General features: G+C 47.9%; 1 protein-coding gene across 4 annotated transcripts in view; it reads right to left on the bottom strand.

Moving 5' to 3' along the window:
• The window catches only part of STON2 (stonin 2), a 170635-nt gene extending 159496 nt beyond the window's left edge, over nucleotides 1-11139 (bottom strand). For 3 of the 4 annotated variants that reach the window (XM_088839412.1, XM_055437436.2, XM_088839411.1), the window contains exon 1: nucleotides 11001-11139. The gene's annotated coding sequence lies outside the window, so the exon portion shown is untranslated. Of the gene's footprint in view, nucleotides 1-10814 lie in introns of all 4 variants that reach the window. The other variant, XM_055437435.2, reaches the window with a different exon arrangement.
• Nucleotides 11140-14435: the final 3296 nt, after the last annotated feature.

Genomic DNA, 14435 nt, shown 5'->3' with positions numbered 1-14435 from the left:
CAGCGAAGATTCAAAGGACTTTTAAAATGTGTGATCCGTCACTGTTCCTCACTTCTCACCCGTTGGCAGGGCCAGGGAGCATTTTACAGTGATAAAGCGATTAGCAGCTTCCCAGCATGAATACAGCTGCACTTCCTGAGCCCTCCAGTCTCGGAGATGGGCATTTTTACTCCCAGTTTCCACCTCAAGGTAAGGAAACACGGGGTGTCACAGAGTAAGTCGCTTGCCCCAGAGCCCAAAGCCAGGATGAGGCCAAGCGGTATCTGACCTGAGAACAGTGACTCCGAAGTCCATGCGTTACAGAACTCAAACGATAAACCAGCCAAAGAAAACACCTGCCTCAGAGAGGCCCACGCCTCAGAAAGGAAGAGCAAACGAGTGGGAATTCCCTGGTGTCCAGGGGTTAAGACTCTACACTTTCAATGTAAGGGGTGTGGGTTCAATCCCTGGTCTGGGAACTAAGATCTCACATGCCACAGCCTTTTTTTTTTTTTAAAAAAAAAGGAACAAACTAGAAAACTGGAAGCAGCCTGACTTTTCCACTGGAGCTGGAATACCTCCTGGCTCAGCCCTCAGACCCCTCTTCTTGGCCTGCTTCCCTTCTTTCCCAGTGGCTTTGGATCCATCCCCAGCTGGGGAGGCACCATCCAGAGGCCTCCGGCCCCGACGTCCCCCGACACTGCCGACGCACCTGCATTTCAGCAGCCAACAGGCCTCTCAAACTATCACATCCAAAATCGAACAGCTACTCTCTTTTCCCCCAAACTGCTCCACCAGAAGCTTTCCCTGCCAGAACGATGGCTGCTCTTTTCCAGTTGCCTTGAGGGGTGGGGGGAAATTAAGCCATCCTGGACTTCCCTCTTCCTGTTACACCGTTTTGTTCATTGAACAGAAAAGGCATTTTATAAACATTTATCAATGATTCCTTTGGCTGTGGCAGGTCTCAGCTGTGGCGTGTGGAATGCAGGATCTAGTTTCCTGTATGTCTGTGTGCGTGTCAGTCGATCAGTCGTGTCCGACTCTTTGCGACCCCATGAACTGTAGCTCATGAGACGCCTCTGTCCATGGGATTCTCCAGGCAAGGATACTGGAGTGGATTGCCATGCCCTCCTTCAGGGGATCTTCCCCACCCTGGGATTGAACTCAGTTCTCCTACATTACAGGCAGATTCTTTGCCATCTGAGCCACCAGGGAAGCCCCCAGTTCCCTGACCAGGGACTGAATCTGACTCCCTGCCTTGGGAGTGCAAAGTCTTGACCATCGGACCACCAGGGAAGTCCCTCTCAAAGGATTCTTTGAAATGGCAAACTCCACTAATACAGTTAATAGTTACGTCATTTGCATGCAAACTGGTCATGAGTACCTTCACTAAAGCAGTTAGGTAAGCTTTATCCATGGTAGCACTGTCTACCTACAATAATGATCACGCACCACTTCGCTTTTGTCGGCTATTGGATAAACATGTATGTGACACCTTCTGTCTCCCAGAGACTGACCTCAAAATGCTTTACAACTCATTTAACTAAGTAACTCATGTACTCCTCTAAAGAGCTGTATAAAGTAGGTACTTTTATTATAGGAAACCGAGGCACAGGGAAGTTAAAGAATGCCCATCACTCAAACATGGACAGTCCGGCTCCAGAGTCTTAATGAACCTATAGCATTATCTGGTTTTCTTTCGGCCAGGACCCAGCTCTGCCAAGTGCCCAGGCAGGACTGTGTTTTCAGTCCTCTTCACAGGACAGAGGCCACGGGAGGACGGGGCGCAGAGCCCCTGGTCCCACGAGCTCAGGGCTGTGTGTGATGCTGCAGCTGGAGATGCAGACACGCCCGCCAGCCTGGGCCAGTGAGGCTGATGTGAGTGACAGCCGCTGAACTGGCGCAAAGAGGTCCCCCTCCCCACTCACCCCCGTTCTAGCTAATACTTTATAACGAAAATTTTAAGGAGGAAGAGATAGGGAAAAGAGAGGAGGAAGTGTGCTTCAGCAGCCCTGCTGATAGTGCGAACCCAGAGAGCAAAAACAAGGGCCGGTTTCCTCCCACCGGGATCTCCGAGGGTGTGGTGGACAGCACAGAACGCCGCCCCCCCACCCCCGCCCCACCGTTAACTCCAGCACTTTTCCTTTTGTTTCCAGCTACAGCAGCGACTGAAAACTCCGGGAGATGGTGATGGACAGGGAGGCCTGGCGTGCTGCAGTCCACGGCATCGCGAAGGGTCGGACACAACCGAGAGATTGAACAACAGAGGGTCCGGAATTAGCACAATTCAGTGAATGATGGCTGCTGACTGTGATTTTGGTCATTTTATTCCAAAAGAGCTTTTTTCCCATCTTTCAACTGCCAGAGTCTGAAGTGGAGGGAGATTAAGAACAAAGAGTACTGTTAAAAAATTAATACTTTGTTCTGGGCGAAGACACAAATCAAGCTATTTGTGACAGCTCTGGGTTCACGGAATAGACGGCATTTAAATAATGTGTCACTGAATAAGCTATGGATCACCCCAGCCTTATCCACTTAACTGTGGCATTACAATTACTCTTTTAACAACTGAAGTCAGGAAAGACAGACAAACATACTCGATTCCTAAAGCAAACAGATATAAAATCTGTTCTCATTTAAAGCAGCTCACATTAAAAAAAAAAAAAGCAATTAGCTAACTTCAAAAGGCAGCCAATGGAGTGACTCTATCTTGCTGGAAAGGGTCTGGTGTCTCACTTCAAAGCTCAGGCAGACTGAAAGCCACTGACAGTCCTGTTATACTGCTTGGCATCTGGCATGAAAAATGCTGAGACTGCCATTTCCTTCAGATGGTGTGTTTGCACAAACCCACAGCACTGAAATGGTACCTCCTTTCAGTGAGAGCCAGGGTTCAGCCTGAAAGAGAAGGGCGTAATTATCTCATCCCCCAAATTGAAATTAATGAGGACCTTTTGCGGAGACAGTTGGAAGGCCTCCGTGGGGTACAATAATAGATGGAGAAAATCTTAACTAGATGTCAAGGGCCCAAGTTCTGAGAGCCACCATCCTGACGGGAAATCCTCAAAGCAACTGAAGCTGGGCAGCACTACATGTCAGGGAGATGGCATCAGGGGGTGTGGATATGCCAGGGGATTCCTGCATGACTTTCAACAAGTCATTTGACCTTCCCAAGTCATTTTTTGCAAGTGAAGAGAGACCGACCTCCTGCCAGCTTGACAGAGTTTACGATGGGATTAGACAGTATTTATAAAGTGGTTTGTCATCCTTCGCTCCAAAGCGCTTTCCTATTAATAAAGCGAAATGCTAAGAAGGTCAGATGAGAGTCCGGGGTAACTCATCTTCTAATGAATCACTGAATGGCTTCGTTTTTCAGGAGGTGATGCAAACAGTGGAAGCTGTCAGGATATCCGGATTAGAGGGTCAGATGGGGATCGAGAAAGGGAGACTCGAAGCAGCTCAGGTCTCCCCTCTCCCCTCTCCCTTGATCCCTTCCCTTGGATACAGAAATTGAGCCACAGTCCTCAACAAGCCTGTGCTGACCTCAGAGCCACAGTTCACTTGGGTCCATTCCCTAAAGCCCGATGGTGGTGGTTTAGTCGCTAAGTCGTGTCCAACTCTTGCGATCCCGTGGACTGTAGCCCACCAGGCTCCCCTGTCCATGGGATTTTCCAGGCAAGAATACTGGAGTGGGCTGCCATTCCCTCTCCAGTGGATCTTCCCAATCTACGGATCAAACCTGGGTCTCCTGCACTGCAGGCAGATTCTTTACCGACTGAGCCACCAGGGAAACCCCCTAAAGCCGATGCTCCCACCCAAATGCTACTTTTCCCTCCAATCTGGTGCAACTGCTCCTCCATGAGCCTCCCCAGCCCAGGACAACCTCAGAAAAGACCCCGTTTCTGGATTCACAGAATGCATGCCCCCTCTGAGTATGTGGCTCCTCTTGGCCTCGCCATCATGTATCTATTATTAATTCTGCACAAACACTATGCCCTTTCTCAGATCAGATCACTAAGTGTTATTCTCTCCTGAATTCCTCATGTTTTCCTCAGAGCCTTATACTCAGGAAACACTCAATGCCATTCACACGAAGCCACCTGCCAAAGATATTACTGAGCAGATTAGCAATCTGCCAAGTCGCTTCACACTCCTCACTGTGACTAAATACTATGAAGGACACTGACCATCTCTTGCTGATAGTGAGGCCACCTCCAAGCACACAAGTCTGGGTTAGTGTGGGACCAACTGCAGTGACAGATGTGTATACAATGAACAAAAGAATTCAAGGAACTCTGAGTTTCCAATCCTGCCCTTCTTTTATCCATCTATAGAATTTTGGCCATTTCTAAGTTGTCACATTTCAGAAAGACAACAACAGCACCAGAAACCTGCCACCAGAAATTGCTAGACATGGAAAAAGTATACACAGTATATTCCCAGGTGGAGTAGTGGGCAAAGAATTCGCCTGCCATTGCAGGGGACGCAAGAAACTCAGGTTTGATCCCTAGGTCAGGAAGATCCTCTGGAGAAGGAAATGGCAACTCACTCCAGTGTTCCTGTGTGGGAAATATCATGGACAGAGGAGCCTGGATGGCTACAGTCCACAAGGCCGCGAAGAGTCAGACATGACTGAGTATGCACACACGTGACATGACACATAACATTTATTCAACATAAACCTACAGAAAGTATACTCTTTATGTAGTTATTTAATATCTGTGATTTTTAAATGTCAAATATTGGGATAAAGGCTATCCAACAATGAGCAGAAATACTTTCTAATGAACATGTTCAGTGTTTTACATCCCTCCTGGCTAGTTTAAGTGTCCCTTTCCTCACTGGCTCTCACTCATGTCTAGGGTTTGGTTTGCTACATCTTTTGAAACTGTAGACCAAGTTTCCTGGAGACTTGAGATTGAGGGAACCTGAAACGCCATCCCACTTCCCTCCCCACCCCATCCCTCTGGATTGTCCCAGTGCACCAGCTTTGAGTGCCCTGCTTCATGGATCAAACTTGCACTGGTCATCATATGGTAACATACATGTCTCAATGCTATTCTCTCAAGTCATCCCACCCCTGCCTTCTCCCACAGAGTCCAAAAGTCTGTTCTTTACATCTGTGTCTCTTTTGCTGTCTTGCATACAGGGTTATTGTTACCATCTTTCTAAATTCCATATATATGCGTTAATATACTGTATTGGTGTTTTTCTTTCTGACTTACCTCACTCTGTATAATAAGCTCCAGTTTCATCCACCTCATTAGAACTGACTCAAATGCGTTCTTTTTAATAGCTGAGTAATATTCCATTGTGTATCACAGCTTTCTTAGCCATTCATCTGCCGATGGACATCTAGGTTGCTCCCACGTCCCGGCTATTGTAAACAGTGAAGGGCACATTTTTAAATGTGTCATTTGTCCATCACATTTCTGTTAGGAAAATGATCTTTTTCAAATCTCACTTCATTTGATAGCATAGGCACACCATGCGTTCGAACTGTAGTGTTGGAGAAGACTCTTGAGAGTCTCCTGGACTGGAAGGAGATCCAACCAGTCCATCCCAAAGGAAATCAGTCCTGAATATTCACTGGAAGGACTGATGCTGAAGCTGAAGTTCCAATACTTTGGCCACCTGATTCGAAGAACTGACTTATTGGAAAAGACCCTGATGCTGGGCAAGATTGAAGGCAGGAAGAGAAGAGGATGACAGAGGACAAGACGATTGGATGGCATCACCGACTCAATGGACATGAGTTTGAGTAAACTCTGGGAGATAGTGAAGGACAGGGAAGGCTGGCATGCTGCTGTCCATAAGGTCACAAAGAGTCGGACACGACTGAGTGACTGAACTTAACTGAACTGAATATGGACAAAGTTTCTAGTATATTCAGCCCCCCAGCAAACCATTTTATATTCATAACACCTTGAAACAATACTGTAGCTTGCGAGCTAGCACTCAAAGGCTGACCCTGAGAGTATTTCATTCATTCACATGATGTCTGTTGGTCAGGGCTATCACTGATCAGACTTTTACCACATCCGGGATTTATAAAAACACAGTGAAAAGAAAACAAACCCTCATTATGGTTTATTTCTTGTGTCATGTTGTACCTGCCAACATATTTTCTCCTTAACGTCTGATCTTGGAATGCTTTCTCATTACAGGAGCAATGAGTCACAGCTAAGGGAATTGTCACAACTTGCTCCAACCATAAGCATAAGCCAAACTAGGAATGACCTTGGGTTCTCAGGGGGTTATTTATCTGGGGAGCAGTGATCACAATTTGCATGATCATATGGTACAGATGTTTATTCATGAAGACCCGCAAGGGAAACGAGTAATTTTTTCGACTATTTTAAAATTCAGCCAAATGTCCACCCAGTGGGCAAACCCAGCTCTGGAAGAAATCAAAACCGGGATGACAAGAAGTGTGACGGGTCAGGATTGGAAACTGGACAGGGCGTCAGGGCAGAATGACAGAGGCAGGGTGGCACATTTCTTACCTCTCCGAATCTGTTTTCATTTCCTGACCGTGAGCATTGCACCTGCAGTTCACTGTAACCCAGAGATTCAGTCACTCTTACAGGTCAAAGCTGGCTTCCAGCAAAACTGCCACATGGATTATCCTGGGACCTTTCAGACTTTCTCCTCCTTACTAGGCCCTTCCATTCAGGTCTTTCCCCTCAACTCTATCTTAATTCCTCCCTGTAATCTGGTGACTTTCAGAGTGTGGCTTCTGGGCCAGCATCATTATCACCTGAGCACCTCTCTGAAATGCTCGTTCCCAGGCTCACCCTGCTCTACTGGTTCAGAGACTTTGGAATGGGGGCCCAGAAATCTATTCTTTCAAGCCTTCTAGGTGATTCCAATGCACCCTAAACTTTGAGAACAGTTGCTTTGGATGATAATCATGAAATAAGGACTTTAATGTGAGAGAGACGCCCATATTAGAAGACCTGTGAAGACCTGTGGGCTTCCCTTGTAGCTCAGTTGGTAAAGAATCTGCCCACAATGCAGGAGACCTGGGTTTGATTCCTGGGCTGGGAAGATCTCCTGGAGAAGGAAATGGCAACCCTCTCCAGTATTCTTGCCTGGAGAATTCCATGGACAGAGGAGCCTGCCAGGCTACAGTCCCCGGGGTCGCAAGAGTCAGACACGACTTAGCAACTAAACCACCACCTGTGAAGACAGGCCACCCAAACGAGCCACTTCTAGGAGTGGACTCTCAAGTCATGTGACAGTGAGAGAGAGAGATCTGAGATCTCAACTGCCTGAATCTCCCCACACTGCTACTAGAGATGCGCTCACCCTGAAAATTTGATCATCTCAAACTCCACCTTAAAACCCTTCCGAGTAGCACAACCTTCTAAATAAACTATATGTCAACCGGGCTTCCCTGGTGGCTCAGATGGTAAAGAATCTGCTCGCAACGCGGGAGATCAGGGTTCGATCCCTGCATCAGGAAGATGCCCTGGAGAAGGGAATGGCAACCCACTCCAGTATTCTTGCCTGGAGAATTCCAAGGACAGAGGAGGCTGGCGGGCCCCAGTCCATGGGGCCACAGTCTGACAGGACTGAGCACCTAACACTACTACTACTACTAGTCAACTAGTACTACTACTAGTCAACTACTACTAGGTCAACTGAAAAAAACCTTCAGTAGCTGCTCCCTGTGTATAGGATAAAGTCCCAGGCTCCTGGCACATAACCCTGTATCATCTGCCTCTGGGACACCTCCCTGGCCTTGTTTCCTTCTGTGCTTTCCCTCCTAATCATCTCTGCCTCCTTTGCAAGAGGTTACATGTCCCCACACCACCACCATTAGCTTTGGCCATGTGACTTACCTTGGCCAACAGCATGAGAGCTGAAGTGACACCCGCTACTTGTCAGCAGACCTTTCAGGGCCATAACAGTTTTGTTCTGTCACGTTCTCTTTTTCCCCTCTCCCATAAACAAGATTAGTATGTCCCAGAAAGAGGCTGTTTCTTCAGCCTTGAAAGCGAAAGGCACCCAGTCTTGTCCGACTCTTTGGGACTCCATGGACTGTACAGTCCATGGAATTCTCCAGGCCAGAATACTGAAGAGGGTAGCCTTTCCCTTCTCCAGGGTTCTTAAGCCTTAATGGGCCCCCAAATGGAGACACATGAGGAGCAGAACCATGAATGACCTACCCTGGACATACAACGTAGGTGAGAAACGGTGGTGGTAGTAAGCCACTGAGATTGGGATGCGGTGGGGGGAAGGTATTTGCTTATTTTTCCTGACTATTATATCACTTCTGATATCCCGTACCCTCTCTGGAATCCTCCCCTCTGCCCTACTCTTCCTTCCAATCCCAGCTCAATTCTGTCTGCACAAGAGAATTGCCTGTTAGTCTACACTCAGCTCAGGTGCATCCCCTCAATAAAGTCTCTCTCTCTCTTTTTTTAAATTCTTTCCCAGGTACAGTTCATCATTCTTACCTCGTGGACCTCCTGTCTGCTACAGATCTATAACCACACCCCTGGAATGGCACTAGGGGTTTCTATCCATTAGCACCATCCTTAGAACAATTTCTCAAAAAAAAAAAAAAAAAAGTATTTTTTGAGCCCTTATTTTGCAATGTGAGAGAGACTTTGGCTCAGAAAAAACCAAGCAACTTCTCCAAGTTTCCCAGCTGTCAGGGGCGGGTGTGGCTCTGAACTTGGCAACCTACCCCCTGCCCACGTGCCTCGCTGTGTCTCCTCCAGCACAGCTTCCAAATCCCCCCACTCAGGTACAGAGGGTGGGTCTTCTCACCAACAACTGAAAGGGCTGGTGAATTAATCTGACATTTGAAACATTTGACTTCCCTGGTGGCTCAGAGGGTAAAGTGTCTGCCCACAATGCAGGAGACCCAGGTTCGATCCCTGGATCAGGAAGATCCTCTGGAGAAGGAAATGGCAACCCACTCCAGTACTCTTGCCTAGAAAATCCCATGGACGGAGGAGCCTGGTGGGCTACAGTCCATGGGGTCGCAAGGAGTCAGACATGACTGAGCGATTTCACTCACTTTGGAAGATTTACACCTGGAAGTTGGCTCCTTACCCTCTGAGATGATAGTCACGTTCTCTGAGTGGGTGTATTTATTCTAAGGCTCCAGGTAAATGTGCTGGAGGCCCTAGGAGCACTGGGGCACTTTACCTGTGCGCTCTCCCCAGCTCTCAGGTTGTGGGGGCAATGTTCTGAGAAAGATAGGCAGGTTCCCACTAACATTACTCTAGAGCTGCCCTCCCCAACCTTTTAGGCACCAGTGACCGGTTTCATGGAAGACAATTATTCCACAGACCAAAGTTAGGGGCGGGGTTTCGGGATGATTCCGGCACATTTACCACGCACTTTGTTTCTATTATTTCATCAGCTCCTCAGATCATCAGGCATTAGATCCCAGAGGCTGGGGACCCCTGCCCTAGAGAATCTCTGGGAAGGTCCTTTGGGGCTTGTCAGGGGGTAGGAAACAAGTAGCAGAGGGCTCAGAAATCCAAGTGAATCTGATACACATTGATGTTTTAGTTTTTAAAAAGACAAATTCGGGGAGTGAAACATTTATCTGACTCTTCAAATTAAACAAGAAAAGTGACACAGTGGCAAAGAACCGAAACAGACCACCCAGGTCAGAAACCAGAAAAAAAAAATTGCCTCAAGTGGGAACTGTAATTTCAGGTTTCTGTGAGCTGTTGGCATTTTGTTGTGTGGTTGGGCTTTTGTTTGCTTTTCTCTCCTCTCTCTCTCTTTTAAAATTCACTTGTTTTAAGGGAGGAGTAGGGAGAATAAGAATGTTCAAAGTTTCCCCCTAAATCAGCCATAGTAATGAGGCAACACAGTGCCATGATATTCTTATCAAATAACGTTCATACACTTCTTTTCAAGGGTTACAAAGTTTTCTCAGTTACTAGCTGGAATCTGTTTATCTCTCACCATTCCAATGAAGCAGGCTTGTTTTTCTTTTTTTTAATCCCTCAAAGGATATAGTACCTTTAAATGATACCATCAGTAACATTAGTAAGAGTATTTTTCCCCTTCAAGTGTAAAAAGCTGTTCAGAACTCCAAAGAGTCACTGGGCCAGTTTGGACACGTCTGATTTACTCTTTAAAAAGGCATCCATTCCGTATAATGAACACTAAGCCAGCGTTTACGGAATACTTAAGCGCTGGCCTCAGTGTTTTCCAGCTTGGCTCATTACTCCGCAACGCCACGCCACAGGGCAGGTAAAGGCAATGTTTTGACTTCACAGTCTAGGAGAGTGAAGCGCAGGGGACCACGAAGGACCTGCCTCGGAGAAAGAGACGGAGGCCACTAGCTGTACAGAAGCCAGTTAATGATTCACTCACAGCCCTGGGGCAGCTCCTTTTAGTACAGGCTGCAACACACACACACACACCAACCACATCAACTCTCTTCATCTCAGCGAGAGGGGAGGGTGTCAGACAAATCGCTTGGCAACGCGAGGAGGAAACTCCATCCAAAGGCCGGGTCCAGGCCGCCTCTGGTCGCTGTCCAGCGGGCATCGCGCCTGAGAGGCCAGGCTGGGGTCCCTGTATCCGGACACCCCTAAAGTGGGGCGCAGAACGCCAAAGCGGCTTTGGGGAGGGTTAGGGTGAGGGGTGGACGGTGGAGAAAAGCACCGTCCGCAAGGACACCTGTTGTCGCCTCCCTCGCTCGGGCCGCAAGAAGACGTCCCGGGGACCCGGATCTCGGGGCGCACACGCACGGGCAGACAGCGCCCGTGTGCGGGGCAGGGTGTCCGGGGGTCACGTCTCGCCCCCCGACCCTGCGCCCCTGCCCGCCTTGGCGGACTCCCCTCGCTCGCTCTCACCTCTGGACGCCCGCGGCTGGGGGAGGCGCGGCTCCCCGGGGCACTCCGGCCGAGGCAGCTTCGGGGGGCTCCAGGAGGGCTCGGGCAGCTCCCGCGGCGCTCCGACCTCGCGGCCGGCCCGCCCCCCGCCCGCGCCACCCGCGGGGCCCGGAGCGCGATTGGCCTCGCCGCTCCGGGAGCAGCTACCTGCGGCGCGGCGCGCAGAGTCCCGAGGGTCCGCCGGAAGGTGGCCGCGGCTCAGCGGGAGCGGCGCCGGCCCAGGGGCGCCCCCGTCCCGCCGCGCGCGCCTCCCCGCCGCGCTCGCTCCGGGGCCGCCCGGCCGCCGGCTCCGAGTCCAAGCTCGCTCTGCGCCCCGCCGTGCGGGGCGCCGCTCCCGCCGCTGCGGATTGGCCGCGGCGCGAGCCCGAGCCGCGCGCTGATTGGCCGACTGGGAGGTGGGCGGGCCCGACGCGTCGCGGACCCGCCCCCACCCCGACCGCCCGCGCCGCAGCCCGGCCGCGTCCTCGCTGCGCCGGGGGCCCGGAGCTCCGAGCCAGACGCTGCAACCAGGCCCTGCCGCGCGGCCAGTGTAGCTCAGGCGCGCGGCCCGGGGGTGCAGGGGCTGGGGACCTCCCAGGAGGCTGTCCCACAGCCCGTGTCGAGGCTGCACGGTGCGGATTGCTGCTCCCCCGTCTCACTCTTATATGAGGTTTTGACTCCGCCTTCATTGAACGCTTTTACTCTCAGTTCAGTTCAGTCGCTCAGTCGTGTCCGACTCTTTGCGACCCCGTGGACTGCAGCACGCCGGGCTTCCCTGTCCATTACTAACTCCCGGAGTTTGCTCAAACTCATGTCCATCTAGTCGGTGATGCCATCCAACCACCTCATCCTCTGTCGTCCCCTTCTCCTCCTGCCCTCAATCTTTCCCAGCATCAGGGTCTTTTCAAATGAGTCAGTTCTTCTCATCAGGTGGCCAAAATATTGGAGTTTCAGCTTCAGCATCAGTCCTTCCAATGAACACCCAGGACTGATCTCCTTTAGAATGGACTGGTTGGATCTCCCTGCAGTCCAAGGGACTCTCAAGAGTCTTCTCCAACACCACAGTTCAAAAGCATCAATTCTTCGGCGATCAGCTTTCTCCCCAGTCCAACTCTCACATCCATACATGACCACTGGAAAAACCATAGCCTTGACTAGACGGACCTTTGTCGGCAAAGTAATGTCTCTGCTTTTTAATATGCTGTATAGGTTGGTTTTACTATATATACATACATATAGGCATACTCTCTTTATATATATATGAGCTACAGAATTATAGCTATTAATCCTGGCCACCTGACTCATTGGAAAAGATCCTGATGCGGGGAAAGATTGAAGGTGGGAGGAAAAGGGGATGACAGAGAATGAAATGGTTGGATGACATCACCGCAGCGATGGACATGAGTTTGAGTAAACTCTGGAAATTGGAGATGGACAGGGAGGTCTGGCGTGCTGCAGTCCATGGGGTTGCAAAGAGTCGGACACGACTGAGCAACTGAACTGATATATAGATATATATATAGGCATAGGACTCAGGGCAGTAACTCATAAAGAGTAGGCACCAAATTGTGTTTCTAGACTCAGATCGTATTTGACACACAATCTTTGTGGAGCTTGCAAAGGGTAAGCGACTTGTCTAAGGTCCTAATTAAGTTAAGAGATTACTAAAGACGAGAAGGACAGCAAGGTCTTCCTTTTTTTTTTTTTTTTTGATCTTTATTTATTTTTTTAATTTTACAATATTATATTGGTTGGTTTTGTCATACATTGACATGAATTCGCCCCAGGTGTACATTCACTCTGTATAATAGGCTCCAGTTTCATCCACCTCATTAGAACTGATTCAAATGCATTCTTTTCAATGGCTGAATAATACTCCATTGTGTATATGTACCAAAGCTTTCTTATCCATTTGTCTGCAGATGGACATCTAGGTTGCTTCCATGTCCTGGCTATTATAAACAGTACTGCAATGAACATTGGAGTACATGTGTCTCTTTCAATTCTGGTTTCCTCGGTGTGTGTGCCCAGAAGTGCAATTGCTGGATCATATGGCAGTGCTATTTCCAGTTTTTTGAGGAATCTCCACACTGTTCTCCATAGTGGCTGTACTAGTTTGCATTCCCACCAACAGTGTAAGAGGGTTCCTTTCTCTCCACACCCTCTCCAGCATTTATTGCATGTAGACTTTTGGATAGCAGCCATTCTGACTGGTGTGAAATGGTATCTCATTGTGGTTTTGATTTGCATTTCTCTGATTATGAGGGATGTTGAGCATTTTTTCATGTGTTTGTTAGCCATCTTTATGTCTTCTTTGGAGAAATGTCTGTTTAGTTCTTTGGCCCATTTTTTGATTGGGTCATTTATTTTTCTGGAATTGAGCTGCAGGAGCTGCTTATATATTTTGGAGATTAATCCTTTATCAGTTGCTTCATTTGCTATTATTTTCTCCCATTCTGCAGGCTGTCTTTTCACCTTGCTTAGAGTTTCCTTTGCTGTGCAGAAGCTTTTGATTTTAATTAGGTCCCATTTGTTTATTTTTGCTTTTATTTCCAATATTCTGGGAGGTGGGTCTTGGAGGATCCTGCTGTGATTTATGTCGGAGAGTGTTTTGCCTATGTTCTCCTCTAGGAGTTTTATAGTTTCTGGTCTTACATTTAGCTCTCTAATCCATTTTGAGTTTATTTTGGTGTATGGTGTTAGGAAGTGTTCTAGTTTCATTCTTTTACAAGTGGCTGACCAGTTTTCCCAGCACCACTTGTTAAAGAGACTGTCTTTTCTCCATTGTACATTCTTGCTCCTTTGTCAAAGATAAGGTGTCCATAGGTGCGTGGATTTATCTCTGGGCTTTCTATTTTGTTCCATTGATCTATATTTCTGTCTTTATGCCAGTACCATACTGTCTTGATGACTGTGGCTTTGTAGTAGAGCCTGAAGTCTGGCAGGTTAATTCCCCCAGTTCCATTCTTCTTCCTCAAGATTGCTTTGGCTATTCAAGGTTTTTTGTATTTCCATACAAATTGTGAGATTATTTGTTCTAGTTCTGTGAAAAATATCATTGGTAGCTTGATAGGGATTGCATTGAATGTATAAATTACTTTGGGTAGTATACTCATTTTTACAATATTTATTCTTCCAATCCATGAACACGGTATATTTCTCCATCTATTAGTGTCCTCTTTGATTTCTTTCACTAGTGTTTTATAGTTTTCTATGTACAAGTCTTTTGTTTCCTTAGGTAGATATATTCCTAAGTATTTAGTTCTTTTCATTGCAACAGTGAATGGAATAGTTTCCATAATTTCTCTTTCTATTTTCTCATTATTAGTGTATAGGAATGCAAGGGATTTCTGTGTGTTGATTTTATATCCTGCAACTTTACTGTAATCATTGATTAGCTCTAGTAGTTTTCTGGTAGAGTCTTTAGGGTTTTCTGTGTGGAGGATCATGTCATCAGCGAACAGTGAAAGCTTTACTTCTTCTTTTCCAATTTGTATTCCTCTTATGTCTTTTTCTGCTCTGATTGCTGTGGCCAAAACTTCCAGAACTATGTTGAAGAGTAGTGGTGAGAGTGGGCACCCTTGTCTTGTTCCTGACTTTAGG

Source organism: Moschus berezovskii, chromosome 9 (genome assembly GCF_049115385.1).
Source record: "Moschus berezovskii isolate FMDL1 chromosome 9, NW_MosBer_1.0, whole genome shotgun sequence".
Classification (NCBI taxonomy): Eukaryota; Metazoa; Chordata; class Mammalia; order Artiodactyla; family Moschidae; genus Moschus; species Moschus berezovskii.
The sequence above is the reverse complement of the archived record's forward strand: the minus strand, read 5'-3'. Positions and strand labels throughout refer to the sequence as shown.